This window comes from Trachurus japonicus, chromosome 7, assembly GCF_045865225.1.
Source record: "Trachurus japonicus isolate A0001 chromosome 7, Traja_1.0".
Classification (NCBI taxonomy): domain Eukaryota; kingdom Metazoa; phylum Chordata; class Actinopteri; order Carangiformes; family Carangidae; genus Trachurus; species Trachurus japonicus.
This window is the reverse complement of record NC_140913.1, coordinates 34,667,259-34,683,393: the sequence shown is the minus strand read 5'-3', so window position 1 is coordinate 34,683,393 and position 16,135 is coordinate 34,667,259. Positions and strand designations below refer to the sequence as shown.

The 16,135-nt window shown below is 42.0% G+C and overlaps 1 protein-coding gene across 1 annotated transcript in view; it reads right to left on the bottom strand.

The window, feature by feature from the left end:
- pkig (protein kinase (cAMP-dependent, catalytic) inhibitor gamma) overlaps window positions 1-13,614 on the bottom strand; it is a 43,470-nt gene extending 29,856 nt beyond the window's left edge. The window contains exon 1 of the mRNA XM_085782996.1: window positions 13,322-13,614. The gene's annotated coding sequence lies outside the window, so the exon portion shown is untranslated. The remainder of the gene's footprint in view (window positions 1-13,321) is intronic.
- Between the last annotated feature and the right edge of the window lie 2,521 nt (window positions 13,615-16,135).

The window sequence follows — 16,135 nt, the reverse complement described above, 5'->3', positions numbered from 1 at the left end:
GGATTGGATTGGATGTTTAAGGTGTTTAACAGCAGCTCTCTCAGCAGCAGTGAAACATTAGCCTATCATTCATTCATTCATTCATTCATTCATCCACAGTTTAAACAGGAGCTGAAGAATAATTCAGCCATGTTTTAATTCAGCTCTCTGCGCTAAATTGATTGTATGATGTGAAACTGAGCAGCTTCAGCCACCGAGCTGTTTTACCTTCATGGTCGTTTATAGCTAACTACAGAGAGACCACTTTATTATACAGCACCAGTGATATTATCCACCACTTTATTTTCCCATGATCCATTGCGTCACACCACAACGGAAGTCGGTTTTTAACTTCCATTTCACCCCGTAGTAGCATTCTAGCGAGCGGCTAACTGGTAGCGTTAGCCACCGGTTCTAGCAAGCGGCTAACTGGTAGCGTTAGCGGCTAACTGGTAGCGTTAGCCACCGGTTCTAGCGAGCTGCTAACTGGTAGCGTTAGCCACTGATGTAGGTACCAAATGTGGGGGCTCCGGGCTGCCAAAACCATTTTGACTAAATCTGATGTTTGTTAAGTCTATGAAACGAATTATTGAACAAAAATTACTATTTCTGTGTGCACGTTTTTGTAATTAGTCATGGTTATTATTATCGTAGCAGCAGCTAAGCTACCAGCAGGACGTCAGCTGTTAAAACCCTCCCGTTGTGGGACACGACATGAAACTACTCCAGTTAGCTCAGTCATGTTGGAACTAGGATATCAGCTAGAAAAAATATTTTTTTCATGGACCGTTTATTGAGTTATTTAAGACACTGCTAACGGCTAACAGCTAACGGTTAGCCCAGCTAATCTTTCCGGTGGAATGGAGTGTCATGGCGACACCCAGCGTCATTCTCCGGAAAGTGGTGGATAGACCAGCTGAGACATTAACTTCAGCTTTAATAAGACACTGAGCTGAGGTCGTTGTAGTTGTTGGACTGAAACTGGATCGTATGAAACTGTTTCTACAGCTCACATCTATAAATATGAAGGGAGAATAACATTAACACAGGTTTTTTCATGTTAATTATGAACTTTTAGCATCTTTTACTACGTGTTATGTGTTGTCTTTCTGGACCTGAGTCTGCAATAAATATTATAACACATCAAGCTGCATATTTCAATATAACGGAGTCGAGTTCAGCAGCAGCTCTCTGCTATAAACAGCTGTTAAACTGAACACATTCACTATGATCAATGATAAAAGTAGAAGACGTGTCAGAGCTGCAGGATGTGACTGGATCATACAGATGTTACTGTATCTGTTCACATCTGGAACAGGTGTTAGGACTTAACATTACAGTCTCATTCATTTGATTTAATATTGATTTATTCTTGTGTTATGATACAGATTTGTCTTTGTTGTGGCTCAGATTCTGAGAACTGATGATGTAGATTTGACCTTTGACCTGCTGCATCAACAGGAAGTCAGTGTTTACACTAAAGATCTGAGTTACATTAATTAATGCAGTTTTTTTTTTCAAATTTAACACGACAAGTTGTTTGTTCAGACAATAATCTAAAAAAAACCTAACATGTATAATTCATACGTACTGTGTATTGCTCTTTGCTACGTGTCGTTCCCATTCTCACTATTTCACCATTTCCTGTCCTTTCAAAATAAAAGCATAAAAAGCCAGAAAATTTATGTTTTTCCGTCCAGCTCTGCTCACAAAAGCTCAGTCATAATGGAGTCATAATAACTAGCGACTCACACTGTTTAAATTTTATGTTTAGATTTTAAACTTCCCTTAAAATCATAAAACGACATCAACAAGTGGTTCCTCCTGCACATCTCCAGATGAAGGAAGAGACCGAATCCTCCAGGAAACAGATTCCTGCAGCTGCAACACTAACTACACTGCAAAAACTAAAACTCTAATATCTTACCAAGAATATTTGTCTAATTTCTAGTCAAAACAAATCTCATTCTACATAAAATAAGACTCATCACATAAAAGCAGCTTGTTTTTAGACACTTTTTACTACTTTCAAGCAGATTTTCACTTGAAATAAGTAGAAAAATCTGATAGTGGAGCAAGTTTTTCTTTCTTATTACAAACACAGAAAACTTTCTTTCACTGGCAGATTTTTCTACTTATTTCAAGTGAAAATTAGTTTGAAACAAGTGAAAATGATCTAAAAACAAGTTAATTTTTAGGTGATGAGTCTTATTTTAAGTGGAAAGAGATTAGTTTTGACTAGAAATGAGACATTTTGACAAGAAATAAGACAAATATTCTTGGAAAGATTTAAAGTTTTTGCAGTGTTAAACACTAAAAACAACATTTATATAACACACACACAATTAAAACACAGATCTGCTCTCAGTCACCCAAACACACACACTACACACACACACACACACACACACACACACACACAACACACACACTTTCAGATTGATTTTGTTAAATCTACTAAGTCGTCTTCTGGTTTCAACAGATGGCCGATCTTAGAATAAACAGCTTCTACTACAGCTGTGTGTTTTAGCTTAGCTCACTTAGCAACAGCTGCCCCGGTCGATAGCAGCGTGTGTGTGTGTGTGTGTGTGTGTGTGTGTGTGTGTGTGTGTGTGTGTGTGTGTGTTTCCCTGTGACCTAAAATAAAAACTGGTTGGTCTTTGTTTTAACGTGAGACAGTGAGACATCTGAGCCCCGGCGTGTCCTCGTCCTCCCGCCGCCGGCTGCAGGGAATCCCCCGCTCTGTGTGTGTGTGTGTGTGTGTGTGTGTGTAGTGTGTGTGTGTGTGTGTAGTGTGTAGTGTAGTGTGTGTGTAATGGTGTGTGTGAATAGGATGGGTGTGACTGAGGATCGTCAACGGCCCATGAGTCACAGCTGAGTCAGGAGCAGGTGCTTCAACATGATTACAACCTCACACAGCAACACACACACACACACACACACACACACACAGAAACACACACACAAACACACACACAAAGTTAAAAATAAAGAAATAAATGAATCTAAACAGCAACTGTTCAGACTCGTTGGTAGAAAACAACACGTGGACTCGTCCTCTGATCTTCAGCTGCAGCGGCTCAGATAGAGAGATAAACGCTCAGACTCGTCGTCACGGAGATAAACGCTCAGACTCGTCGTCACGGTAACAGAACGACAGCACTCGACTCCAGTTTCTACGATTCTCGATTCTCATTCGACACCACGATAAAACTCAACGTGTGGGTTGTTAACAACGTAGCTGCAGCAGCAGGAGGAGCAGGTCCACGTCCAGACCAGAGTTCAGCTGGAGAGACTCAAACCTTTTCACATCAAGGACCCGAAATTTACACAAATTACTAGACCATTGGACAAGATTTTGAAGCAAGCACCAGAAATAATTACACAAATATTTGTTCTGAGACATGAGAACATTTTTTAGTCAGTGGAACAATTTCTCCAAAAACTAACTTTTTTAACTAAGTGTTAAAAAAGTTAGTTTTGTTTTAAATTCTACAAAAAAGTAGTAAAAAAAAAATATATATATATAGGCTATATATTTTTTTTTTCTAGAATTTTTTTTTTTTATTTCTCAAAAACAATTCTAGAAAAAAGTGGTAAAATTTCTCAAAAAAAAGTTTTAAAAAAATTCTAGAAAAAGTGGTAAAATTTCTAAAAACAAAAACAAACAAAAAAGTTTACAAAATCTGGAAAAATGTGATAAAAAAAACTTTTTTTTTAAAATCTACAAAAAAGTGGTAAGATTAAAACAAAAAAAATTCTAGAAAAAAAGTAGTAACATTTCAATAAAAACCCTCTCAAGGACCCCTGGGGGTCCCCGGACCCCACTTTGAGAATCACTGCTCCGTCAAGGCTACAGACCAAACACCCCATAATATTCACTTCACAATCATATAGGCTACCCCTTTCCCACTGTTTAAACCCGCTAACAATCGGCTTCTGGTGGCAGTGGGAAAGGCACTGAGCCGCGTCGACGCGGGTCAAACGACTCGGCAAGCGACGCGGGTTTAAATCGCCTTTAATCGGCTCGGCTCTGATCGGCTGCAGTGGGAACGCCAGACCCACGTCCACTCGCTAGTTTACGTGATGACGCTGAGCGCTACGTGACGCCACGTCATCGCGCCGGTCGCGTCTCATATCACGTAGCCTAACGTTACCAAAACAAAACTCTGCTCTCATTCAGACTGGGATCACAACATCTAACAACACCGACCACAAACTACTGGAAAACAAAAGAAGCGACCGTCTGTTTAACCGACGTGTTGTGTTGTCATGACAACCGTAGCAGACTCTCTGTCCTCCGCGGTCCTGGTGCTCCGCAGGTCTGAGCCAGACGTCTCGGACCTCCACTCAGACCTCACACTCAGACCTCCACTCAGACCTCCACTCCAGACTCGGCTCAGTTTGGTCAAAGGAGCCGAATGCCGATCGTTAGCAGGTCGACCTGCGTTTAAAAACCTGCGTCGAGCCGCTGAGTTTAGTGGGAAAACGACTTCAGAGACAAAGAAAAAGTGAAAATCCTCAAAGACAAACTGGAACCTGCAGCTGCAAATAATATATTCGGTTGATGGATCAATGTGTTGGTTTGGAGCTTCAGTGTGTGTGTGTGTTTAGTGTGTGTGTGTGTTGCTTCTATTTCTGGTCACACACCAGCAGCAGGAAGCAGGTGGTTTGTTGCCTCTGTTGTTTATTATGCCCTGTCTTTTCCCAGGCTCACACACACTACACACACACACACACACACACACACACACACACACACACACACACAAAACACAGATACACACACAGATACACACACACACACACACACACACACACACACACACACACACACACACAAGGCTGAGTGAGACCCTTGGGCTGAGGAGGAGGAGGAAGAGGAGGAGGAGAACGAAGCGAAGATGAGAGGGAGATGAGTGGAGATGGAGGAGGATGGAAACACAGACGAGGATGGAACAAAAGGAGAGAGAGAAGGAAGGATGGAGGGAGGAGGGAGTAGGAAGAGGAGGGATAGATAGAGGAACGCTGGTCGAGCAGCAGAGGAGGAAGAAGAGGAGGAGTGTCTGAGTGTGTTCTGTGTTTTGCTATAAAAGGAAATGTCCCTCACAGGCTCCGGTGTTTCCTCTCAACTCCTGATGCAGCAGAGAAACGACTGAAGGAGGAGGAGACGACTCCCTGCACCTCCTCCTGGACAGACACTACTCCTCTCCTCCTCTTCCTCCTCCTCCTCCTTCTCTCCTTCCTTATTCCTCCTCCTCTTCTTTCACCTTCCTCCCCCTTCTTCTCTTCCTTTTCTTGCTTGTTCCTAACCTCCTTCTTCTCCTCCTACTCCCCCCCTCTTCTTCTTCCTTGTTCCTCTCTTCCTCCCCCTACTTCTCGCCCTTACACCTCCTCCTCCTCCTCCACTCAGCTCCTCATGAAAAGATGCACACACACACACAGTGTTTGTTGTGTTCCTACAGTAAAATCATAACAACAACTCCTTCAGTTTAAAAGCCCCGTCATACTGCAGCTTTTCAAAGTAAAAGCAGATTTCACTTCTGTCATTCTTGTATCATCATTAACTCATTATTATCAGACTATTTCACCATTAATTAACCTGAAAATTATTTAAGAAACTTTTTTAAATGTCGACTTCATCGACATAAAGACATGAAATGAAATCTTCATTTGAGGGAAACAGGAAACAACATAGATTTCTTATGAAAACAACTAAAACTGTTCCTGGATCATCACATTATAGATGTTGATTGATTGATTATTTCACCAATGACTCAGTTGTTCCTTGCAGCTGATTCTATATCCCACTGAGATCAATACATAATCGGAGGAAACTGGGAGTGAAATGAACATGAAGGAGGTTTTTTTTTTCCTCCATCAACATAAAGTTCATGTTTACACTTGTCAAGTGAGTTTAATGATGTTAATGAGTTCCTGTGTGAGAGCGACTTCCTGTCAGCAGCTCATCAGTTTCCTCTCCGCTGTGATTCACATCAACAAGAACAAAACTAAACACAATGAAGTCATTTAAAGCAGCAGAGTTTCCCACTCGCAGCTTCACAGGCTCCGATTCTCCCACAGACAGTGAAGGCCACATCGGTCGTCCGTCTCATCGCTCTCATTGATCTTAAAGGGATACGCCAACATTTTTTTTTCGTGTCTCACCTCACTCCCGAGTCCATGACCAGCAGATAGACACCATCCTTTTGACTGTGCGTGCAGCAACAAGGGAGATACGGGCAGAGCTGGCGCACCGCTAATTAGCTTAGCTCAAACACTAGAAGTGTATGGGTAGTGTTAGCCTGCCTCCACCTAAAGTCACTAATTAGCTTAGCTCAAACACTGGAAGTGTATAGGTAGTGTTAGCCTGCCTCCACCTAAAGTCGCTAATTAGCTTAGCTCAAACACTGGAAGAATCCACTCACACAACAACCAGCTCTGATTAGAAAAAGGCTCTGGTGACCATGGCAACCAACTCCAACAAACCGCCTCATTTACACTGCAAAAACTCAACATCTTTCCAAGAATATTTGTCTCATTTCTAGTCAAAACTAAATCTCTTTCCACTTAAAATAAGACTCATCGCCTAAAAATGTACTTGTTTTTAGATCATTTTCACTTGTTTCAAATTAATTTTCACTTGAAATAAGTAGAAAAATGCCAGTGAAAGTTTTTTGTGCTTGTAATAAGAAAGAAAAACTTGCTCCACTATCAGATTTTTCTACTTATTTCAAGTGAAAATCTGCTTGAAAGAAGTAAAAAGTGTCTAAAAACAAGCTGCTTTTTAATGTGATGAGTCTTATTTTAAGTGGAATTAGATTTGTTTTGAAATCTAGAAATAAGACAAATATTCTTGGTAAGATTTCGAGTTTTTGCAGTGTAAATGTGGCAACAATGGAAGAATGGACTGATGTTGTGTTCAGGGTCTGCAGCTGCAGTCGTTAACGAGGCCGTCGTGCCACATCGGGTTGTTTTTATACTGTATATTTATATTTGTCTGAGGCTGAAACTGCTTCCTGTGCCAGTTTCCAGTCGGACTCTTCCAGCTCCACCCTGCATGTGTCACTCCCTCCCTGTGTGTGTGTGTGTGTGTGTGTGTGTGTGTGTGTGTGTGTGTGTGTGTGTGTGTGTGTGTGTGTGTGTGTGTGTGTGTGTGTGTGTGTGTGTGTGTGTGTGTGTGTGGGCGTAATGATCCCTCAGGCCGTGGTCACATCAGAGGTCACAGAGGGTTTCAGTGGAAGAACAAGAACAAGATCTCAGCCTCACACATGCTCATATAGAGGGAAAGGAAGGTTTTAAAGGGATAGTTCAACATTTTATCAAACTGGCCCATTGCCATAATCCCTATAGTCACAGCAGTAGGTTCGTTACCTTTAATTGTCGGTGCAAGCTATTTTTAGAACGGTGGAGCAGAGCCGTGAGCTGCTAAGAGCTACGCTACAGAGGCTCATTATGGGATTTCTTGGTTTCTAACTCATCAAACTCATCAAATACACAATCCAACAACTCCACAACGCTCTGGTGGACAAGTTGTGAGCTGCACATTCACCACGCTATGAGATAATAACACAACGTTACCACACAGAGTTGTTTTAGAGGGAAATTCATGCAAAACCACTGATGCACGTTGCCTTCAGGGACAGTTTTTCATCAGCAGACTCTGTATTTCCCTCTTTAAAGACAAAACCTGGTGGTCACAGTAGAATCTGATCTTCTGTCGACTGAACTCTGGATGAAGTGGATCCATAAATAAAGACTTTACTTAGGGTGCCTCAACACACACACACACACACACAGTCAATCAGGTGTTCAGTCTTATCAGCCACTAAAAGCTAAAAGCTCCTTCACCACAGGAAACACTCGTCCAATCAGCGACTTCCTCTCCAGCAGACACAGTCACACCTCAGGCTGCAGACCGGTCCTGCTGCAGGAATCAAACCTGCTCCATCATGTGAGGCTTGTTTACGTGTCGGAGCATCAACCTCCTGCTCCTCCTCCGCTCTGCAGGAACCATCTGAGCTTCTTCACCTCTCACCAGCATCAACAGGAGAATGATTCACACTCTGGTTGTTCCAACAGATGCTGCAGCTGCAACGCGTCTCAGGACCTCGGCTGAATTTAATGTCATTCTGAGACACATTTCATCATTATATAGAAGTAAAAAACTGCAGCCAGGAAGACCAGGAACGCCTCCAGGCCGAGCCGAGCCGAGCCGAGCCGAGCCAGGTTGAGCCGGACACGGTCTCAACAAACGATGCACTCGACTTGAACCAGTTCTGAGAATAGATTTCTATTTTTATCTGAAGCATGAAATGACCCGAATCCCTGAACACAGGAGAGGCTGTTACACACACACACGGTCTGGTGCTGGTGCTGGTGCTGGTGCTGGTGCTGGTGCTGGTGCTGGACCAGCAGCATCACACCAGAACGTTTCTCTGCTTCCTCGCCGTCTCAGCTCCTTCTTCAAGTTTGTTAAAGCAGAAGTAAGGTGAATGTTTGTGTTAATCTAAGTCTTAAATAGTTGTATCTTCCGACAGCAATCACTTCTATAGAGTGTTTGGTCTGAAACACGGGTCTGTCAGTCACTCTGCTCTGCTCTGAGCCCAGGAGAAAACTTTCCTTGTATCCTACAACCTTTATCCAATGAGGAGAGAGAACGGCATAAAGGGGCAGTCCTCTCTGTGTGTGCAGCCAAGGGATGCGCCTGAATGTGGTGACGTAGGGACGAGGACCAATAGATCCATGACGAGGGCGGGGACTGCTAACTCCATCTGCTGACAGGAAGTTATGGTGCGTTCAAGGCAACCCGTAACTCGTGTATTTCAGACCTGTGAAGTGGTACCAGTTCGATCTGGTACGAGTTCACGGGTCAGAAGTTACGAGTGGCCGTTATAGTGACTTTCACAGGTAAAACAGGTCGGAGAAACACGAGTGGGTTGCCTGGAACGCTACAAAGTCGTAAGTCGTGACTTGAAGCTGTAACTTACGGTTTCAAAAGCCTACCTGGAACGCAGCATTAGCCAAAACCACCGGATCGCATACTTCTGCTTTAACTTCTACGTGTCTGTAAAGATCCGTTTCGAGCGCCGCTAGAAGCAACATGGTGGAGAACCAGAAGCAGCGACCAAGAGGTTCAGAAGTGGATCCTAATGCTAAAAAGAAAAAGCCGAATTCCCGTTCGGCAGAAGGTCTGTTGGCGAAGAGAGAGAGAGTAAATACAGAGACTGTTGATGAAAAACTGTCCCTGAAGGCAACGTGCATCAGAGGTTTTGCATGAATTTCCCTCTAAAACAACTCTGTGTGGTAACGTTGTGTTATTATCTCATAGTGTGGTGAATGTGCAGCTCACAACTTGTCCACCAGAGCGTTGTGGAGTTGTTGGATTGTGTATTTGATGAGTTTGATGAGGGAAACCAAGAAATCCCATAATGAGCCTCCGTAGCGTAGCTCTGAGCAGCTCACGGCTCTGCTCCGCCGTTCTAAAAAATAGCTTGCACCGACAATTAAAGGTAACAAACCTACTGCTATGACTATAGGGATTATGGTGATGGGCCAATTTGACTAAATGTTGAACTATCCCTTTAAGATTTCCAACAGCCTGAAGAAGAGGAGGAAGAGGAAGATGAGGAAGAGGAGGAGGAGGAGGAGGAAGAGGATCTGAGTGAAGCTTCAGAGGAGAAAATCTGACGACCACTTAAAACAAACAACCACAGACAGAGTGAGTTCCTAATGCAGCTGCAGATGTTCTCAGAGTCAGAGTGTTGTTGTTGGCAGCAGCAGATACAGAACAGAAGATCTGTTCTCTTATCTCATTGGTTAATTTAATGTAGCACCCAAAAAATAATAAAAATAGGAAAAAGCCAGCCGAACATCAATCGGGCCTATAGGACGAATCTCCTTGTTGTTTACAACTACTTCCTGGTAGAAAACCAGCATGAGAACAATAGTGACGGACGAGAGTTTCACTATTTATATCTCATTTTTCATGTCACTATATCACCGTTTAGACTAATCTGATGTTTGTAAAGTTTATAAAACCAATGATTGGACAAACATTACTATTTCTGTGTGCACATGTTTGTAATTAGTCATGGTTATCATAGATTAGCCGGGCTAACGGTTAGCTACCTGTTTAACTTTAATAACTCAGTGACTCAATAAACGCTCCATGAAAAAATATTTTCTCCAGCGGATATCTGAGTTCCAACATGACTGAGCTAACTGGAGTAGTTTCATGTCGTGTCCCACAACGGGAGGGTTTTAACAGCTGACGTCCTGCTGCTAGCTAAGCTACTGCTGTTAGCGTTGCTACCGCTGTTAGCTTAGCTACTGCGGTTAGCTTAGCTACCGCCGTTAGCTTAGGGCTGACCATAAACGTCTGACCAGCAGTCAGACCTGGTCAGACCTTGTAGAACAAATTTCAGTGTATTTATGCCGGTGGGTGTGTGTCTGAGTATCTAAGTGTATGTTTAATACATAAAAACAAAAATTAGCTATAAAAAAAATTCAAAACATTTTTTGTTGTTGTTGTATCATAAATATATGTCTGACATTTATAATAAACCAAACGGCTTGAAAATCGGTTGAATATTCGGTGAGTTATGGCGATTTTAAGGGTTGATAGACTTCTGCCTTTGTTGACTAGTGCAGGAAGTAGACACAGCTTCCCCCTGACCAAGATGGCCGCCACGTTGACGTATTCCACTCAATAGAGCTGCCTAGGAACGCGGCATCTAGTCAGTATATCTATGGTAAACAACAAGGAGATTCAGTCTACAGTAATGTGTTTCTGAACTAATTTTTCCGGTGTTAGTGAGATCGACTGGGACCGTCTCCATCGACGGGTTGACGACCGCTGAACGACAACAACAACTCCTATTGGCTGCTCCCGTTAGTTGGTAGCTACATTCCCTTTCCGGTTGATGTTATTTGTAAAAGTGTTTCGTTTCTTGTTCATTTGTTTTCTGAAAGGTAAATGTGTTACGTTGATGTCATTTTGTTTTATGAAATGTAAAAACGTTTTCTCTAAAATGTAAATTTGACTTGTCTCTGTTTGTGAAAGTGTTTGGGAAGTTGTAATGTTGGTTTGCCCCTCCAGGCCACCGTAGTATTAATGTGATGATGTGTTTCTTCTTTTCTTTTCTTTTTTTATCCAGGACCAGACTGACTCACCTCTGGGCCAAACAACAACACAACAACACAACAACACAACAACATGACTCCTGATGAATCACTAGTAGAAATAATATTAATATGTTTAATCTCTTTCAGTCGTTGTCAAGACGAAACACCAAACACCTTCATCATCCTGCTGCACCGTCACTGATTTATCAAACAAATAATTCACCAATAATCACAACAATGATCCCAACTTTGCTCCTTTGTGTTTTATACATATACAGTATATATTTAAAGGGATAGTTCAACATTTTGTCAAATTGGCCCATTGCCATAATCCCTATAGTCATAGCAGTAGGTTTGTTACCTTTAATTGTCGGTGCAAGGTGTTTTTAGAACGGCGGAGCAGAGCCGTGAGTTGCTCAGAGCTACGCTATGGAGGCTCATTATGGGATTTCTTGGTTTCCCTCCATCAAACTCATCAAATACACAATCCAACAACTCCACAACGCTCTGGTGGACAAGTTGTGACCTGCACATTCACCACGCTATGAGATAATAACACAACGTTACCACACAGAGTTGTTGTAGAGGGAAATTCATGCAAAACCACTGATGCACGTTGCCTTCAGGGACAGTTTTTCATCAACAGTCTCTGTATTTCCCTCTAAAACAACTCTGTGTGGTAACGTTGTGTTATTATCTCATAGCGTGGTGAATGTGCAGCTCACAACTTGTCCACCAGAAGGTAACGAACCCGCTGCTGCTGCTGTGACTGTAGGGATTATAGCAATGGGCCGGTTTGACAACATGTTGAATATCCCTTTAAACCACTCACTGACCTGGGATCAGCAGGTCGTGTCCAACATGAAGCCACCGGACGGTTGGTGAGCAACAGTTTTTTTCTATTGAAGCCGTGATGTAAAAAAACACTAAAAAAAAACTAAAAAAACCATTCCCACAATGCACTGCTCTGCTCTGTTCGCTCTGCAGAAACACTGCAACGCTGCAAACCTGCTTTATTTAAAAACCTCCAATATAAACATGAAGACGAAGAGCAGACACACACACAGTAACACACACACACACACACACACACACACACACAGTAGGCTATAACACACACACACAGGCAGCCAGCCAGTGTTTATTCTCACCACTGCCCCGTTGCCTGTGACTGGCAGCTGCCCAGCAACACTCAGGCAAAGTGGGGGGGCAGCTTCATCCCTCCATCCCCATCACTCCTCCTCCTCCTCCTCCTCTCTTCTCCTCCTCCTCCTCCTCCTCTTCCTCCTCCTCCTCCTCTTCCAGCAGCAGCAATGTGACATTGGCGTCCAGACAGATAGCTACAGACTATTATCTGGAGCTGCTGTCAGCGTCTCATCCCGTAGCAAACACAGCACAGTTGGTGTGTAGATGGACAGAAGAGGAGGAGGAAGAGGAGGAGGAGGAGGAAGAGGAGGAGGGGGGACTGGCAGAGCAAAGATAGATAGATATATGTTAAATAAAAAAATAAATGAAGAAAGAAAGAAAGAGAAGGAGAGGAAGGAAAGGAGAGGAGCTGATGAGGCGTTCAGAGGCAACAACACAGTCTGTCACCACGGACAGTGAATGCAGCAGCAGCAGCAGCAGCAGAGAGTGTGTGGGAAGAAGGACGTGCATGCCTCTGTACACACGCACACACATAATACACACACACACACACACACACACACACACACACACACATACACACACACACACACACACACACTGCCTACACACAATGCACAACCACACACACACACACAGCCTACACACAATACACTACCAGGATAATGGGAGCACTTGAACGCCCCACACGTCCGAGGGGATAAAAATGTAAAAAGAAAAAAAAAAAAAGATTCACATTAAAGGCTGACAGACACACACACACACACACACACACACACACACACACACACATATAAACACACACACACGCACGGAGCTCCAGCACCGTGGAGCGGAGCAGCGGGGCTCGGAGGAGAAGCTGCCCGGCTCAGACTCACCGACCTGCGGCCGCTTCGTGACTCTGCTGCGGTCGGTTGGTCGGTCACTTCACACACTGTCCGTAAACGCACCACACACACACACACACACACACACACACACACACACACACACACACACACACACACACACACACACACACACACACACACACACACACACAGAGAGAGAATACAGCAGCGTCACTAACCCTGGTCTGGTCGCCTCCTCTTCTCCTCCACTGGTTACAAAGGGAATCGAGCCGCGGCCGCATGGACCCTCCTGCGCCGGACAGACAGAGAGCAAAGAGCCGCAGCAGCAGATGAAGCAGGATGCTGCGTTCAGGGACCATGGACCAGACAGAGGAACAGATAGAGCAGCGTGAAGCCTGGAGCTCCGTCTGAACCACAGAGAGAGAGAGAGAGGTGGTGTCTTCAAACAGCTGTTTTTCCAAAATGGAGTTGTCCGCGTGCGAGCCAATCAGAGGCGCGCGTGGAGGCTTGTTCCCACTGCTGCTCTGTGGGCTGGGAGATACACACACACACACACACTACACACACACACACACACACACACACACACACACACAGTCCTATTATTGTCATCATCACTATTATCATTGTGATTATTATTATAATAATAAAGTGTCTTCAGGTTGAAGTTGTTCACGTGACCGATGAGGCTTCACCTGTTCCTCCTGACAACAACACAACAACAACAACAACAACAACAACAAACACTGGAGATATTTATATACCGTGTATATGAGAAACAAAAATATGTAAATATGAATTTAAAATATACATGTAGGAATTATATTTGAAACCTTTTAGAAATTAATTTCATATAGGGACATCAACAGATAGATAGAGATAGAGGGGAGTAGAAAGAAAGAAGTAAAAAGCCAGAGAGATAGAAAGAAAGAAAGAAAGAAAGAAAGAAAGAAAGAAAGAAAGAGAAAGGGGTAGAAATAAAGAAAGAGAGAAGTAAAAAGACAGTGGGATAGATAGAAAGAAAGAAAGAAAGAAAGAAAGAAAGAAAGAAAGAAAGAAAGCAGGAAAGAAAGAAAGAAAGAAAGGGGTAGAAATAAAGAAAGAGAGAAGTAAAAAGACAGAGAGATAGAAAGAAAGAAAGAAAGAAAGAAAGAAAGAAAGAAAGAAAGAAAGAAAGAAAGAAAGAAAGAAAGAAAGAGAAAGGGGTAGAAATAAAGAAAGAGAGAAGTAAAAAGACAGAGAGATAGAAAGAAAGAAAGAAAGAAAGAAAGAAAGAAAGAAAGAAAGAAAGAAAGAAAGAAAGAGAAAGGGGTAGAAATAAAGAAAGAGAGAAGTAAAAAGACAGAGAAAGGGGTTAGAAGAAGGAAAGAAAGAAAAAAAGAGACAGAGAGAGGGGTTTGATAGATAGAAAGAGATAAAGGGGTAGACAGAAAGAAAGAAAGAAAGAAAGAAAGAAAGAAAGAAAGAAAGAAAGAAGTAAAAAGACAAAGAAAGGTGGTAGAAAGAAAGAAAGAACGGGATAGATAGATAGATAGATAGATAGAGATAGATAGATAGATAGATAGATAGATAGATAGATAGATAGATAGATAGAGATAGATAGATAGATAGATAGATAGATAGATAGATAGATAGATAGATAGATAGATAGATAGATAGATAGATAGATAGATAGATAGATAGATAGATAGATAGATATTTTTTTAATTAACAGGTTGGTGGTAATACCTGCTTAGCATTTCTGCTTGTTGCACCTCCGCCAGTGCCTATAGGTACCAGCTGTATAATGAGCAATATAATGACTAACAAAAAATACAAAAAAAGAAAAGGTCTATATGAGTAAAAGTGAATAAAGATATAAAATGTATCAGAAAGTGCATGTATGTAAGTATATAAACATATACAGTATATCATGTTATATTTATGTGTATTTTTCATGAATGAATCATATAGAAACACCACATATACATATATCTATCTACGTCTATAGACCGAGGCCCATTGACACGTGATCATATCAATAAAAGAAAGAGATATGTGTTTAGAATCGATAATAAAACCGTGTGTAAGCAGCGTATATGATGTATGTTGTTTTAATACATGTACATATATAAATTAAACATAGTGTTGCAACATGCAGTAGTAGTACCATATAAAATACATTATTTAGGTATTTTCCACACATGTAGTATTACAGTACAAATACACAGTTATGATGGTTTATCATATATGTCATAACATGTAGATGTATCTTCATCTCTCCAGAGGTGAAGAGAGTTTGAACCTGCAGCTGCTCAAATGAAAAGATATTATGTTGTTTTCAGTCAGAGTGAAAACTTCTCTACATTCATGATGGATCTGAATCCTACATTTCCCATAATGCAACTCTCCTTCTTCTTCTTCTTCTTCTCATCACATCTGTTGTTTCTGTTTCTCTGAGCGTGAAGGTCGTTCAACAACTCGTCTGCCTCGTCTGCTCTCACACTATGAGATAATAACACAACGTTACCACACAGAGTTGTTGTAGAGGGAAATACAGAGACTGATGATGAACAACTGTCCCTGAAGGCAACGCCTGGTTTGCAAGAGATTAACAAAGATGATGGGCATATTAAAAATACATCTCAACTTCTCTTGAATTTCCCGCTCTTTCCTCTCTCTCTTTCGCTCTCTCCATATCCCACATCCTCACTTTGTCTCTTTATGAGTTTAATTAATTAATTTTTTTTGTACCTTATCTCTATTGTCTCTATTTGTTACCAAATCACTTTGCACCTTATCTCTTTATTTTTTTCTCATTTCTGTTCATTTTGCTCATATAACGTTGATTATCTATGCACTTTATCTCTTTTTTTCTATGTTTATTTGTTAGCCATAGAAATTTGTCTTGTTGTAATTTGTTATAGGGGTGGAACCTATGTACAAGCCAACCGGCTTCGTTCCCTCCGTGCACCATTACATGTACAAGCCATGTGTGCTAAATAAATAAACTCTAAACTCTAAACGTGCATCAGAGGTTTTGCATGAATTTC